General features: G+C 42.7%; 1 long non-coding RNA gene across 1 annotated transcript; it reads right to left on the reverse strand.

Annotated features, from left to right (window-relative positions):
- Positions 1-289: 289 nt before the first annotated feature.
- On the reverse strand, positions 290-6,718 carry LOC135214358 (uncharacterized). Its single transcript, XR_010314329.1, has 2 exons — positions 6,564-6,718; positions 290-2,701 (listed from the first exon to the last, which is right to left on the reverse strand). It is a non-coding gene; the product is annotated as an uncharacterized LOC135214358 (long non-coding RNA).
- Positions 6,719-13,310: the final 6,592 nt, after the last annotated feature.

The raw sequence follows: 13,310 nt of genomic DNA on the forward strand, positions 1-13,310 counted from the left end.
AGTTCCCACAAGGCGGGGAACGAATGTTGTAACGCGAGTGACTTAATCGTTTGCAAACAAAGCACGAAAGAATAATACAATGAGAGAGAGAAACAAACAAAAATGCCGCAACCTTGAACAGCTAAAAGCGGGCCCAAACTAGGTCTAGGGTCTAAGCTGAACTTGCGAGCGTTTCGGGTCTTCTCATAGTTGTTTGACCTTGAAGACTTAACAAGTTTCGTGTTTGCTACAAAAAATACCCAGACAGTTGAGTTTGAAGACGGATAAAGAAGGGTAATAAAGAAGCTCATTATCATCGGTTTTTATTAGTAAATATAATATATATCACAGTTAGCGGAGGTAACTTTCTCGGTCGGAGTTTGCGTGGATAACATGTTCCGTCTTGGCAAATGTTCAAGGCGTCGGGAGAACTTCTCGTATTGAAAGAAAATGTTGAACCTATAAGATGAAAGGCAGCTAACTCTTCGCATATCAGCAGGTGGTGGTATAATAAAGGTCGCTTCGAATACTGGGGCATGCACTCGGCTGATATAAGTGTGTGCATAACCGAGTGAGTGAGTCAGTCAGTCGGCCGCCTCGCAAACAACTTTCACTTTTTTAGAAAAAACTAAAAAAAAGTCGAAATTCGCAATTTCCATCCTGTTTTGTCGCTGTTCACACTCACGGACGCACAGAACAAACTCGAATATTCGCGAAGTTGTCATGAATGCTAGAATTTACATATGATCAGATTGTATAATGGGGTTATTCAGCGCTGGTGTATATAGCTCTAAAGTGTGTGGAGGATTTAGCGTAGTGCGCAGGCGCATTACCGCGCGCGACCTCCAGGAAGAGGAAAAGTGATAGGTATGGCTGGCGGCTGCCTGTCCCTAACCAAGTGAACGTCTTGAGTATATACACCAATTTATCACCCTCTCCTCACCTGCCGGAGCCGTGAGATCGATCCTACGCGGTTGTCTTCCGTCTTTTTCCTCGTAAAAGACAGGAGACAATCCGCTGAGCCTTACAGACACCACAGCGCTTTATGAATGATGAAACGTAAAAAGCAGGATTGTAACGAACGTTGGAATGCAATTTTCGCCAGTGGCCCGGCTTTGATTAAAGACATTACATTCACAACACACAGGAAAACATTCACAACAGAGGAAAACAACATATTGAGTTTGGAAACGCAGAAGGAACAACAAACAATCAATTATCTCTAACCTAGGATCCAGCTGGAACAACCCTTAATTCAGAGAAGGATCAATCTGTAGTAACCCTTAATTATGGCGCTCAGCGAGAGGAAGTACGAGTCCTCTGCTGTCCTCGGGACGATATTTAACAGGAAGGGATCTGTAATAGCTACAGCTTCCTGAATAAGTCTCTGGAATCTCCGTCCAAGGTGTCTCTGTCTATACAGGAAGCCTCGTAGGGATCCTGGCTTATTCGGACCTTGGCTGATTCGGACCAGATTCAGACCTTAATCTTGGCGGATTCGGACCCATACTAATTATTGGTATTATATATTATAGGAATGGGTATTTCTATATAAGCATTCCGCATCGTTCGTCCCCGAGAATACGAAAGCCACCAGGCATTGGGGCGTCAAATGTATTTCGCGTGTTTAGTACAAGCCCCTGGGGGTTAATTACTATCGTCCGGATAAATATTACTTAAAATTCTTGTTCAGGAGGTTAAACTGCATAGAAAAATCGGCCAATCATATGAAGGTCCGAATAAGCCTGGATAAAGGTCCGAATGAGCCAGTACATGGTCCGAATCAGCCAACGTCCGAATAAGCCTGTTCCCCCTCGTAGAACAAAGTAAGTTCTAGCTATATTTGAAACATGTTTTCCGTTTTATTTGTTTTTGTCATGGGCGTGGTTGGTATAAATGGGCGCGGTTGGTATAAATATGCATGTCATTGGGCCTTACTGCTACCCATTATCAGTCACAACAGACCCCTAATGATGTCTGTCTTTTTTTCTCGTCTATCTGTATTTTCTGCTATTTAACGTTGGCTTCTCTGTATCTTGTCTCTGTATTTGTCTGTTATCGTTCTTTTTTTTTTTATTACTGACTAGTACTTCGTCTGTCTGTCAATCTTTGGGCTACAGTTCCCTATTCTCTGAACATCGCAAATCGAATGAACACACCGTATAGGCCTATAGAGCGCTCCCCCCCCCCCATATAGGTCTAGGGCGGTGCCTTATCATATAGTATTCGTCAGTTGGAGGCATTGTTCGTCCCTGACACACCGTCCGTCGTAGGTCTGCCTCATGCAGACGCCGAAACAGGGCGCGATAATGGCTATCCTCTCGTCAGCGGCTTCTAAGGGATCGAGCGCGCCCGTTGGGATCGTGACGGTGGTGGCGATGCCCATGTCGACGAAGGACACGGGCGCCAGGAGGATCGGGTGCTCCAGAAGGAAGAGGTTCTCCTCGGGAGAACATTCGCTCACTTCCGCCGCATCCGCCGTCGTGTCGTTCTTGCGCTTCGAGGGCGGCGTTTTCGGGGGGCCCACGACGACCCTTCCGATGGTGCCGTTTGCGGTCGTCCGTCCTGGCGTTGCGTGGTACGTAGTAGTACTACTACCATTCGGCGACAGCCTCTTCCTGGCAGAGGCTCCAAGGGCGGCCACGATGGCACAGCACAGCAGGATCACCACCGCTCTCGAAATCCAAGCCATTTCTTCTTCCGGGTCGGTAGGTCATTCGGCCTGTGGGAGGGAAAATAGCGTCGGTTAGATTCGGCGTTTTCGAATTTATTAGTCTATTTTCAGAGACGAATCTATTAAAATGAGTAGCAGACCTATTAATACAGGATACTGTATTGTACATAGAAATAGTTCACAGATAGCAAAATTGACTAAAACAGACAAAAAAAAAAAAAAGCAGAGTCTAATTAGGAAGAAACAACTGAGTACTTAGTCTCATTGAGAAAGAGAGAGAGAGAGAGAGAGTGCGTTTAAATGAGTGGACGCAGCACTGCTTTTTTTTCTCTCTCGTCAACCACAACCGTAATTTATAACCACCAACTCCAGTCGTTGTCGTAAGCGATACTACCTCCCCAATGACAAAACGCTTTGGTCCACCCCTCACCCCCCACCCAAACTAAAACGCGCTATACTACTAGGCTGACGTGACTAACACCCGTTTATCAGATGGCTCCTTTATCGGCCCCGCCAATAATGCATATCCCGTTTAAGAATTTAGCTTTTAAAATGACAGATGGTTTGCCGTAGAAGAAAGACCGTTTCGGTCTCCATTTCGAAGGACGGAAGTGGTGGGGGGAAGGGATAGTACATGCTTTCGTTTACATATATATTTTGCTCCTTTTTTCTGGGGAAAGGGGGGGGGGGACATGAGTGCGTGTCCCCGCCGTCATTCGTGACACGCCGTAGTCTTTAAGCAAGAGATTGCACGAATTGTCGGCATTCGTAGCCCTTAATCTTCGCATTAGTTGTTGATGAATCTGTCACGCACGAGTATATAAGACTTACGACGTTTTTTTTCTTTTCTTAAGCCTGTTTTGGTAATTAAATACAGTTTTATTTAGGTAAAATAATGGAATTACATGCATAGCTGTTTTCAATATGCATCCAGCGAATGAGGTACTTGATAGATAACTGAGTGTGGTGAGGTGTTGGCAGGGCTGAGAAAGTAGGCCTATAGTTTGGAGCCGAAAGTTTGACCATCTAATGCACCCTTTATAAAGCTCTCTCCCTGTTTGTGTGTTTGTGCGTGTGTGAGTGAGTTCATACACGCACCTGGCACACAAAATTAGAAGTAAAGTGCTTTTGAAATGTAAGCTGCGGTTTTTTTTTTTTTTATTTAGATTTTTTTCCACCATTGCACTCGATTTCGCTGAGCGCACCCGTTTTCGTCATACTCTTTTGCACTAGCTGTGCCAATTTCCCAAAAGTTGCCAACGCGTGGATTCACTTCCAACCGATTACACTGCCTCTCGCAAATTCCTTAGTTATTATAACCGTCCGAACAATTATAAACTAGACCGAGTACAGCCATTATCCACACCGAACATCCATTATCACTTGCAGAAAAGACCATAGCACTAAATGTCAACGTCGCTGTCTAAAGTGAAGGTTTTTTTTTCATTAGTTGTTAACACCTTCCCTTCGTCAGCAGCAACAACTCATGGTGGTGGTTGTTCCGAGGTACGAGAAGACGCCCTTGAAGATACCGGTCTACCGGAGGGGTGTGAGTCCCCACCCAAAGGGGGGGGGGGGGAGGGGGGGGGAGGGTTAGTTTAGAAAGTGAATGGAACTTTGCAACTAGACGGGGAGAGTGTTTATGGTGAAGATTTATGTTGCGAACGATTGAAAAAATGTCATTGGCGAAGGTTGAAAGGAAGTCTACCTACCTGAGAGAGAGAGAGAGAGAGAGAGAGAGAGAGAGAGAGAGAGAGAGAGAGAGAGAGAGAGAGGTTTTCATTTCTCTCTGATTTATTGGGACGGTTAGTTTTACAATCTCGAGAAGGAAAATCATTTAACAAAGATGAGAGAAAAGTTGCCTATGCAAGGAGAGAGAGAGAGAGAGAGAGAGAGAGAGAGAGAGAGTGTTCCTTATTTCTGAATAAGGGAACGAATATTCTCATGACAGTAAGATTCTTATATACAAATAATATTCGAAAAATGCTACAATGTCATTGACATTGGCTTGTTCCTAATAATATATATATTTTATAAAAATAAATATTGTATAAATATATTTTATATAGATATTGTACTAAATATATTTTATAAAAAATTTAGTAGAATTAAGCACGCACAAAATATTTTGAAAAAGAACACCAACTCTAGAACTAACGGGATGCATTTATTATTATTATTTTTTTTACGATTGGAATGTCTTTATAAAAAAGGAACGATTAAATGAACGGTGTACAAGAGGAAAAAACTAAGTTGAAGAAGATGCAGCAAAAAAAACCCACAAATATAAAAAAAAAAAAACCACCCCACACAAAAAGTAAACACACAGATGATGGTACAAGTAAGTTTTTCCATCAATATTTAAAAAAAAAACCGATTTTTCTGTAAGACGTCTTTTTTCATTAGCTCTCTCTCTCTGTCTGTCTGTCTGTCTCTCTCTCTCTCTCTCTCTCTCTCTCTCTCTCTCTGCGATTATGAGCCTAAGGGTTGAAGATGATTCTTATGCAACCAAATTTGTGAAAGCTTGTGAAATGACTGTATTTTTTTTTTTTTTTTTTAAACTTATCTTCGCTTTGAGGCAGTGTTGCCATGACGGTGTCAACTTATTTACCACCGTTGTTAGCACAGTTCCAATTCGGCTGTTCCAGGTGTCTCGTTCGATTGGTTGTCCAAGTCCAAAGGTCCACAATAGGTCACTCATTTCCCTTACAAACTGTCACTCGTGTTGGCAGCTGCTCGCAACAATGAAATTAGGATAAACTCGATTTATATAATAAAGATAACGTTTTATTACAAAAACCAAAGAATCTCTGTTGATGACGATAATCCTGTCCGCTATGTTAAATACTAGAGTTATTCCTAAGTGCAAAGTTGAAATTATAGGCCTATCACACAGTTGGGAAATTAACAACGTTATTACACCTACGGCGTACACACGAATACGCAACTGGTGACGACGAAAGCAAATCACTGTGAAATGCCTTGAAGCAAGACAAAAGGAATAAAAAAAACAAAAGAATTAACAATGAAAATGTCATTTACAGAGCTGAACGTAATAACCTCAAGCGATCTTGCGAGATAACCGGGGGGAAAAGTAAAGTTATCTTTCGCCCATCTCTCACAGGCTAGCAAAGTCACAGTAGGCCTAATCAGGCCTTTATTTTGGGGTTAGTTTCTTTATTGCCTTACTTTCATTTGTTAGCCAGACGGCACTGTGACGTCACGCGACACCTGAGCTAATTACCCAATCGAGTTGGTGAGAACTGCCTTTGTGACAGGTTATTTCTGCTGTTTCCATCTGTTTGTTTGTTGTAACGTTTTCCCATGCTTACCAGAGAGAGAGAGAGAGAGAGAGAGAGAGAGAGAGAGAGAGAGAGAGAGAGAGAGAGAGAGAGAGAGAGAGATTCATCCTCCCTTCAGCAGTTACTACAGTATGACTATGGCAGTGATACCATTGTTAATGGCCTCGTAGAGTCACTCCGTATCAGGGGGTTCGAACTAAAATACCGCCTAAAGGATTGTCTAGCATTTTTTATATAAAACGATATAAAAATCAATTAAACTTAACCAACAACGTTCTTGCAGCTTAGTAACAAAACCAACGCCCCTTTCTCGCTCAGCACAACCGTGGAAAACTATATTTCTTGTGGAAAACTATTGCAAATTAATATACTCTGGAACGAATGTCATGTCGCCTTGTTCCAGCATATATTTATTGTCACATCTTCAAACAACAAGACGACGTCGCAAAAAACACCACCATCACTTTGAAAAAATATATTAAAAACAAAAACTATATTACAACGATAAAATTCACATCCACACTTTAATCAAACGAACACAAAACACACACTTTATTGACGAAGAAAAAAAATCACTCTAGAAATCAGGAAATGAAGGGAAAAATGACCTGTATTAGTTTGCACATTCGAAACGAGTGCGAGTGTGAGTATTATGGACGCGCGCAACTCAACGTATAACCGAATCGGTCGCTCGCTCGCTCACTGACTGTGGGAATGGGATGGACTGAGAGGCACCACCACCACCACCAAAGCCAAACGAGTCAACGTGCCTGACTCCGTTGCCAATTCTCAAGGACACAGTTTATTTTATACTTCCACTCCACCGCGAGGAAAAGGAAAGATCAAATAAAGATAATAATAAGAGGCGACCACTCGCTGGATCAGTCAGTCCTCTTGCTGGAGCCTCTCTCTCTCTCGGCTTGGCATCCCTTAGTTAGAAGAGTTAATTCTCTCTCTCTCTCTCTCTCTCTCTCTCTCTCTCTCTCTCTCTCTCTCTCTCTCTCTCTCTCTCTCTCTCTCTCCTTCAGGTGGTGTCATTGGGTCTACCATAGACGCAAAAGATTTAGAAAAGTTTATTATAAACGCCATAAGTTAAGTTAAGTATATCTTAGTTTTACCAGACCACTGAGCTGATTAACAGCTCTCCTAGGGCTGGCCCGAAGGATTATATATTTTTACGTGGCTAGGAACCAATTGGTTACCTAGCAACGGGACCTACAGCTTATTGTGGGATCCGAACCACACTAAATCGAGAAATGAACTTCTATCACTAGAAATAAATTTCTCTTTCTCTGATTCCGCGTTGACCGAGCTGAGAATCGAACCTGGGACTGCCGGATTGGCAGCCCAGCTCGAAAACCACTCGTCCAGCGTGGAACTTATAAACGCCATAGACAAAAACGATAGACCTATCGACTCATTTTTTTAAACGTAAAAATATCCCCATTTTAAATACATTTTTCGCCGTAATAAACGTCAAACCAGATTACTTAAGTTACAGACAAAGAGTTTCCTGTTATGCTCCATGTAGGAAGAGGAGGAGGAGGAGGAGCGTTTGGGTGAGAGGGAAAGGAAATGGAACATTAAAATTTTTTTGGTTAAGTTTAAGACTACTATATAGCCTGGAGGAACGAATCCCTTAACCAGGGATGTAAAAGTAAATATGGTGGCTCCTAAAAACCTGTTCGGGATTCTCATCCGATTGGAGTTTGTAATTACGTTTGCTCTTAAGGGGCGAATAGTATGGGAAATAGCCTGCTATGAAATGTATTTTACGGCAGTTTATTTACGTCCATTTTTCACAACTCTACTCCGTCCATTTTCCTTTCACTAGAGAGATCGTCGTGCTAGGCCTATTCTAATTTCTCATTTGGTTTCATACGTAAGACCGTAATTCCGTAAATGTAATTTATGTATTGAGCCATAAAACGGAGCGTCTAACACTAATTACTACCGATACTAAAAGAAAAATGAAATAAAATAATAAAAAAAACAGCAAAGTTATCGGTTTTATGTTTACCAAACTAGGACATCGATGTATACTCACCTGTTCCTAAACACTTTGCCAGGCATGATTGTCAGTCATTTACCGTTTGTTTGTCGTTATCCTACACCTTTTACTTTGTACGTTTTCCATGCTCATTTTTTTATTTTTTAGCTGGTGATACAGACTACTAAACGTGTGGAGGAGACCTCATTTACTTGCGTCTGGGTATATATAGATTTGCTAGGCATATCCTCAAACCTCCGCTTAGATATTTCTCGTTAAACCAGGGCAGAAAGAGTCATCAGTGTACCGTTACATGAACATTCATGGTTATACCGTTACAAGAGCATCCATGATGCGACGACACAGTTACAAGAATAGTTTTCGTACCGTTACAAAGATACTGACGGTTACCGTTAGATTATATTTATGGTACTATAACGAAGCCCGTGGTTGCCCGTTACCTTAAGTATGTATTAATTATTGCCTTTGCGTGTGTAGGGAGGTCATAATCTGGGAGTTTATCCATGACTAGTTTTCCACTGATCGGAGAGTGGGAAGGTCCACACTAGTCCTTTTATTTTTTTATTAGAAATACAACCTACCATCACTTTGTGAAATTTATACCAACCAACCAACCATGACTCAGCAGTGAAAGGTTGGCGGCAGGGAGAGTTTTTTCCTCTCAAGCTAACCAGTTGTAGGAATCTTTAAACCGTCATAGGATGAGGTTCCTATCCAATGCCGGTTTTCAAACGCCGGTTGTGACCTCCACAGTGACCTAAGCACCGTCTAATACCTATTTCACAGCTCGTGCCCGCGGAGGTACATTACGTTCCCAAAGGGACGTGACCTTCCGCACGTTCTCGCTAAATAGCGTAACTCTTGGTTAGTATAGACTGATCAGTACCCACTTAGTAGGTCCACAGACTGACGGAGATCGATCCCTTAGGAGGGGAACGTCTTTGAGCACATTTCTCGAAAACTGAATTATTGTACCCCGTTTTCCTAAGCAGTGAATCATGTTCCTGGTAGCCAAGGTAGAAAAGCTTTAGATCATAGGACTAGCAATTTCATCCTACAGATGTAAAATGTACACACACACACACACACACACAAATATAAAATGTATACGCGTGCGTGATGGCAATATTTGTTATATGAAAGAGCACGCTATATATCAATGATGATTTTGACGACTCAAAACGACATAAGTAAATGAATAAATAAATAGATAAAACGGCATAATAAATAAATAAATGATAAAAAAGGAGCGACGTGCTATGAATATAAATGTCACCTGAGTCTACATTTCAGCTGACAAGGTTACCGGCCGATCACCCTGAGTAGATCAAGGTCACATTATGGCGCCATGAGGGGAACGGTGTAATTTTTTTTTTTTTTTTTTCGGCCAACGAGCGATTTCGACAGCGTTTGGAGCGCAAAGTAAGATTACTAAAAGGGAAGTTACATGTCCACGTGGTGTGAAAAACAATGCTGTTTTTGCGTTTGTTACACACCGAGAACAAAAGTCTTTTCAGTGGACTGTTCGGTTGCTATAGGCCTACGCTGGGAAAAATGTTCAGAGCTATACTTCACATGGGCCTAACGCATTTTTAAATGAATGTTTGGAATACATTCTTATAAAATACTCTCAAGTTACACAGCGTTGCAGTATGGTATATAAGAGACACGCTCCTTTCGTACTAAATACCACGGGGTCAGGGTATATGGTACTATGGGCGTAGGCTGACTACTGTGTTTTAGGTTGAATGGACTTAACCAGTTCGATATAAACGGTGTTAAATAATACCGAATGGGACCACTCGGTGTTATATTACATACTGAAAGGGGGTTCACGGTTTCGTGAAAGGGACTAAACATTACTGTGACACTTTTTAGGTTTTGCTATCATGTGACCCAAAGTTGTCAGTCGTGTTGACGAAAGTGAAAGGTGCAGTTTGTTATCTAGTAAGCGCAGGATAAAACCGTTCTAATACCTCGCAACCGGTGACAGTAAATTAAATGAGTAATTTCTTTAATTCTCTTGTAAAATGTAATCTATCTGATAAATTTGTTTACGAAATGGATAGTACGGGTAATATCTAGTCCCATGATTGGAGACAAGACACCAGCAGGAGCCGGAAAAGAAATTGCTAGAATTAATCTTCTTCTGGTATACTAGAGAATGACTTCATTAGCCCAATCTATTCCTTATATTCTTGAACCGTGATACTATGAATCAGTGCAAAATAAATGATAGGGAAGAAAATGCCCAAGATCGAAGTGGTATAGCATGTAATTTTGTATGATATTGATATCCAGAGTCACTTGTTATAATGATCTCAGATGCCGGTGGTCTCATGAGAGTTTTGGTGTTATCTCTCGATGATAATTATAGACGCGCTGGGACATACTGGCTAGTTCACGTGAAATGGTCTAATGTTAGCGTGATGCATTCGTGTGATTGGGGCTACTATCACGACTTCGCTGATTAAGGACACCATCCAATGCAAATATATGATATGGTAATCTCCAAGGTCTCGATGTCAGATGTAGTAGTATAGATTTGAACTGAAAACAACCGTTGCGTTTGAAGTAGGACTGTTGGACTTGGACCAGTTTGGGAGGTATAGCCCACAGGGTGCTGGGAAACTAAAGTAAACCATAAAAGTCTATAAATCAGTCAGTGTCTCTGAAAAGTGACTGACGCGAACGGACGAGGAGAGTTTCCCGCGAATAAGGATTAAAATAAATAAATAAAACCGGTTTGGCGGTAACTGAACGCCTCATGGCGCGTATGGTTCTGTGAACGTCATAGTGACGTCATCGTCGCGCGACGAAGACAGTTACGGAAGGAGATGTTAAGGTAAATTAAACCCTTTTGATTAGTTGTTATGAATTGAAAAGGTATATATATATATATATATATATATTATATATATGGTTGATTAATTCTATTTAATTCGCGTTAGATAGGAAATGACGAATCTTTTTTATTATATTTATCTTTTATAATGTTCGTGTATAGTTGCAGTTTCGGTTGAAATCTCTGCGGGAACTACACGCCCATTTTCACGGCATAACTTTATAACAAGATTGTTGTTGGTACTTGAAAGTCGTTTTTTTCTTTTATTGAGCTGGCCTTATGCCAGCACGGGCTCTTGCTTATCGAGCAGCCCGTAAATTTTAAGTCTTCCTACGTTTTATCAGCGAGCAAATAGTAATTTTTGTTTGTTCATACACGAAACAAACCTTCGGTCTTAACATTAGGATTTACTAGCGCCAAGCTGGAAACCGGTAGAATTAAAATTACACTCGTGAGATCCAGGGACTAATGGCATCTATACCAGGTCACGGGGCATGTATACCCAGAATGCCCACGGCTACCTGTGACCCACCAGTTATTTTCCTACCGCCTTTAAGATAAGACGTGTTACTGTCTATCTCATTTAAAGCCGGTTTTTCAGTTTGCCCGTTCTTTATCCATTTCATTTTTTTATTTTTCATTCCTTTTCTTTCTCCAAGTGTGATCAGTGTGTGGTAAGAGTGTATACGTGGTATGATGGAGAATTTTGCCTCAACATCGGGATCGTCTACCGTTTCGAAGAGGAGACAAAGGAAATGCCCAGGAGTCAGTGGCTTTCCATGTTCTAGGTTCCTAACTTCGGTGTCGACGATCCTCATCCAACGTGTAGTAGGTGCAGGGAAAACGTTATGTACAGTTACTAATCCGTGTTCTGTTTGTCGCGGTTGGTCGGTGGAACAGTGGAAGAAGTTCTATGGGAAAAGCCAATACAAAAGGAAGGGGGTGACGCCATCTTTGGATGACCAAACCTTACCGGCTTCTTTTGTATCGGTAATAAACCAGGCTGCTCCATATGTTTCTCCACCTGCTTTTGATTTGTCTCATACCCCTTCGGTTTCTCCTAGCGGTTCTGTATCGGAAACGTCAGGAGGGGCCTTGGGTAATTTTATGAATAATTTGCACTCTCCTTTGTTCCCAGCAAGTAGAGGGGGAGATCCGCCATCTTTGTTCCAGGCTCCTGCTACTCAAGCGCATAGGTTAGATGGTACGTGGTCAGTGCTAGGCCTACCAGGCGTACCAACCTTGGATGGTCTGCTTGCGCATTATATGAAGTCACGGTTCCAGCAGGGTCCGGCAGCGCTGAATGTTCCTCATCCCCCGGGCTTGCAATTTATGGGAATTAATGCCGCGGCTTCACCATCCCACTCAGTATTTACAGCGATGCAGAACGTGGGAGGTAGTTTGGCAGCAAACGTGCGGTTGCCAGCAGAAACCTCTCAGTCTCTCCCTACGAGAGGGATGACGTCACAACATACGTCACACTCCGATTATGGCAGGCGTGATGACGTCACAGACCGATTCTCGGCCTTTTTCGCTGCACCCAGACGCTAATACGCCTTCTGACCGTCAATGCAAACTGTAATGCAGAAATTACAGGATATAGAGAAGAGAATGAATAAGAGAGACAAAAAGAAGAAGTGTGATTCGCCTTCTTCGTCTTCTTCCTCTAGTTCGGCGTCATCGCTAAGTCCGATAACGTCACGGCGAGCGCCAGTCAAGCGTTGGAGGAGGATTCGGGAGTTCCTGGCGGATCCTCGGGCTAAGAAGAGAAGAATCAATTCTTCCTCATCTTCAGACCAAGACTGTCATTTCCAAGTCAGCAAGAGGGTCGGAAAGTCAGTGGCTATTAAGCACAAGGTTGGCAGACGAAGCCGTTCGCAAGAATCCGAACAAGCGAGAGAGGTGACGGCCGCGAGCTAGCGGCCGAGGCGGAGTTGCCAGTTCGGATCGCAAAAACTGCGATACCTCTGGTAAAATCGACGTTGGCGGCGAAAGGTGCAGCAGAGGATGGAATGCAGGTCTCAGTTTCGCCCGTAAGGCCGTTCAAAATACGTACGAAGGACGATAAGGCTCCTATTAAAAGTACGAAAAATAGAAAGTTGGCAACCTCGGCGGATACGTTCGTGGAAGGCAGTGTCCGTCTGGATAGAAGGTCGAGGCCGGGCTCGCCGACGCTCGAAAACGATGCCAATACTAATAGAGACGAACTTATCTCTGTCTTAAGGGAGCCTTCATCTTGGAGATCTAGACGAGATTCTCGCTCTAGATCCGTGAGCAGAGAAAGAGTGAGACGTTCTCGTTCCCCTGCTGACTATCCAGGATTGAGCCAACAGCGGCCAGCAAAGATCAAAGAGACCGCGGCCGTAGGGGCAGGCGGCCGTGGAATTCCGGGCCGTCTGTCAGAAGATAGAGGCGAGACAACATCCCTTGTGACGGAGAATGGTACACTAGAGCCGGAGAAGGAGAAAACCAAGAGTTTCTGGCCTCGTATGCAGGAGG

This window comes from Macrobrachium nipponense, chromosome 45 (assembly GCF_015104395.2).
Source record: "Macrobrachium nipponense isolate FS-2020 chromosome 45, ASM1510439v2, whole genome shotgun sequence".
Classification (NCBI taxonomy): domain Eukaryota; kingdom Metazoa; phylum Arthropoda; class Malacostraca; order Decapoda; family Palaemonidae; genus Macrobrachium; species Macrobrachium nipponense.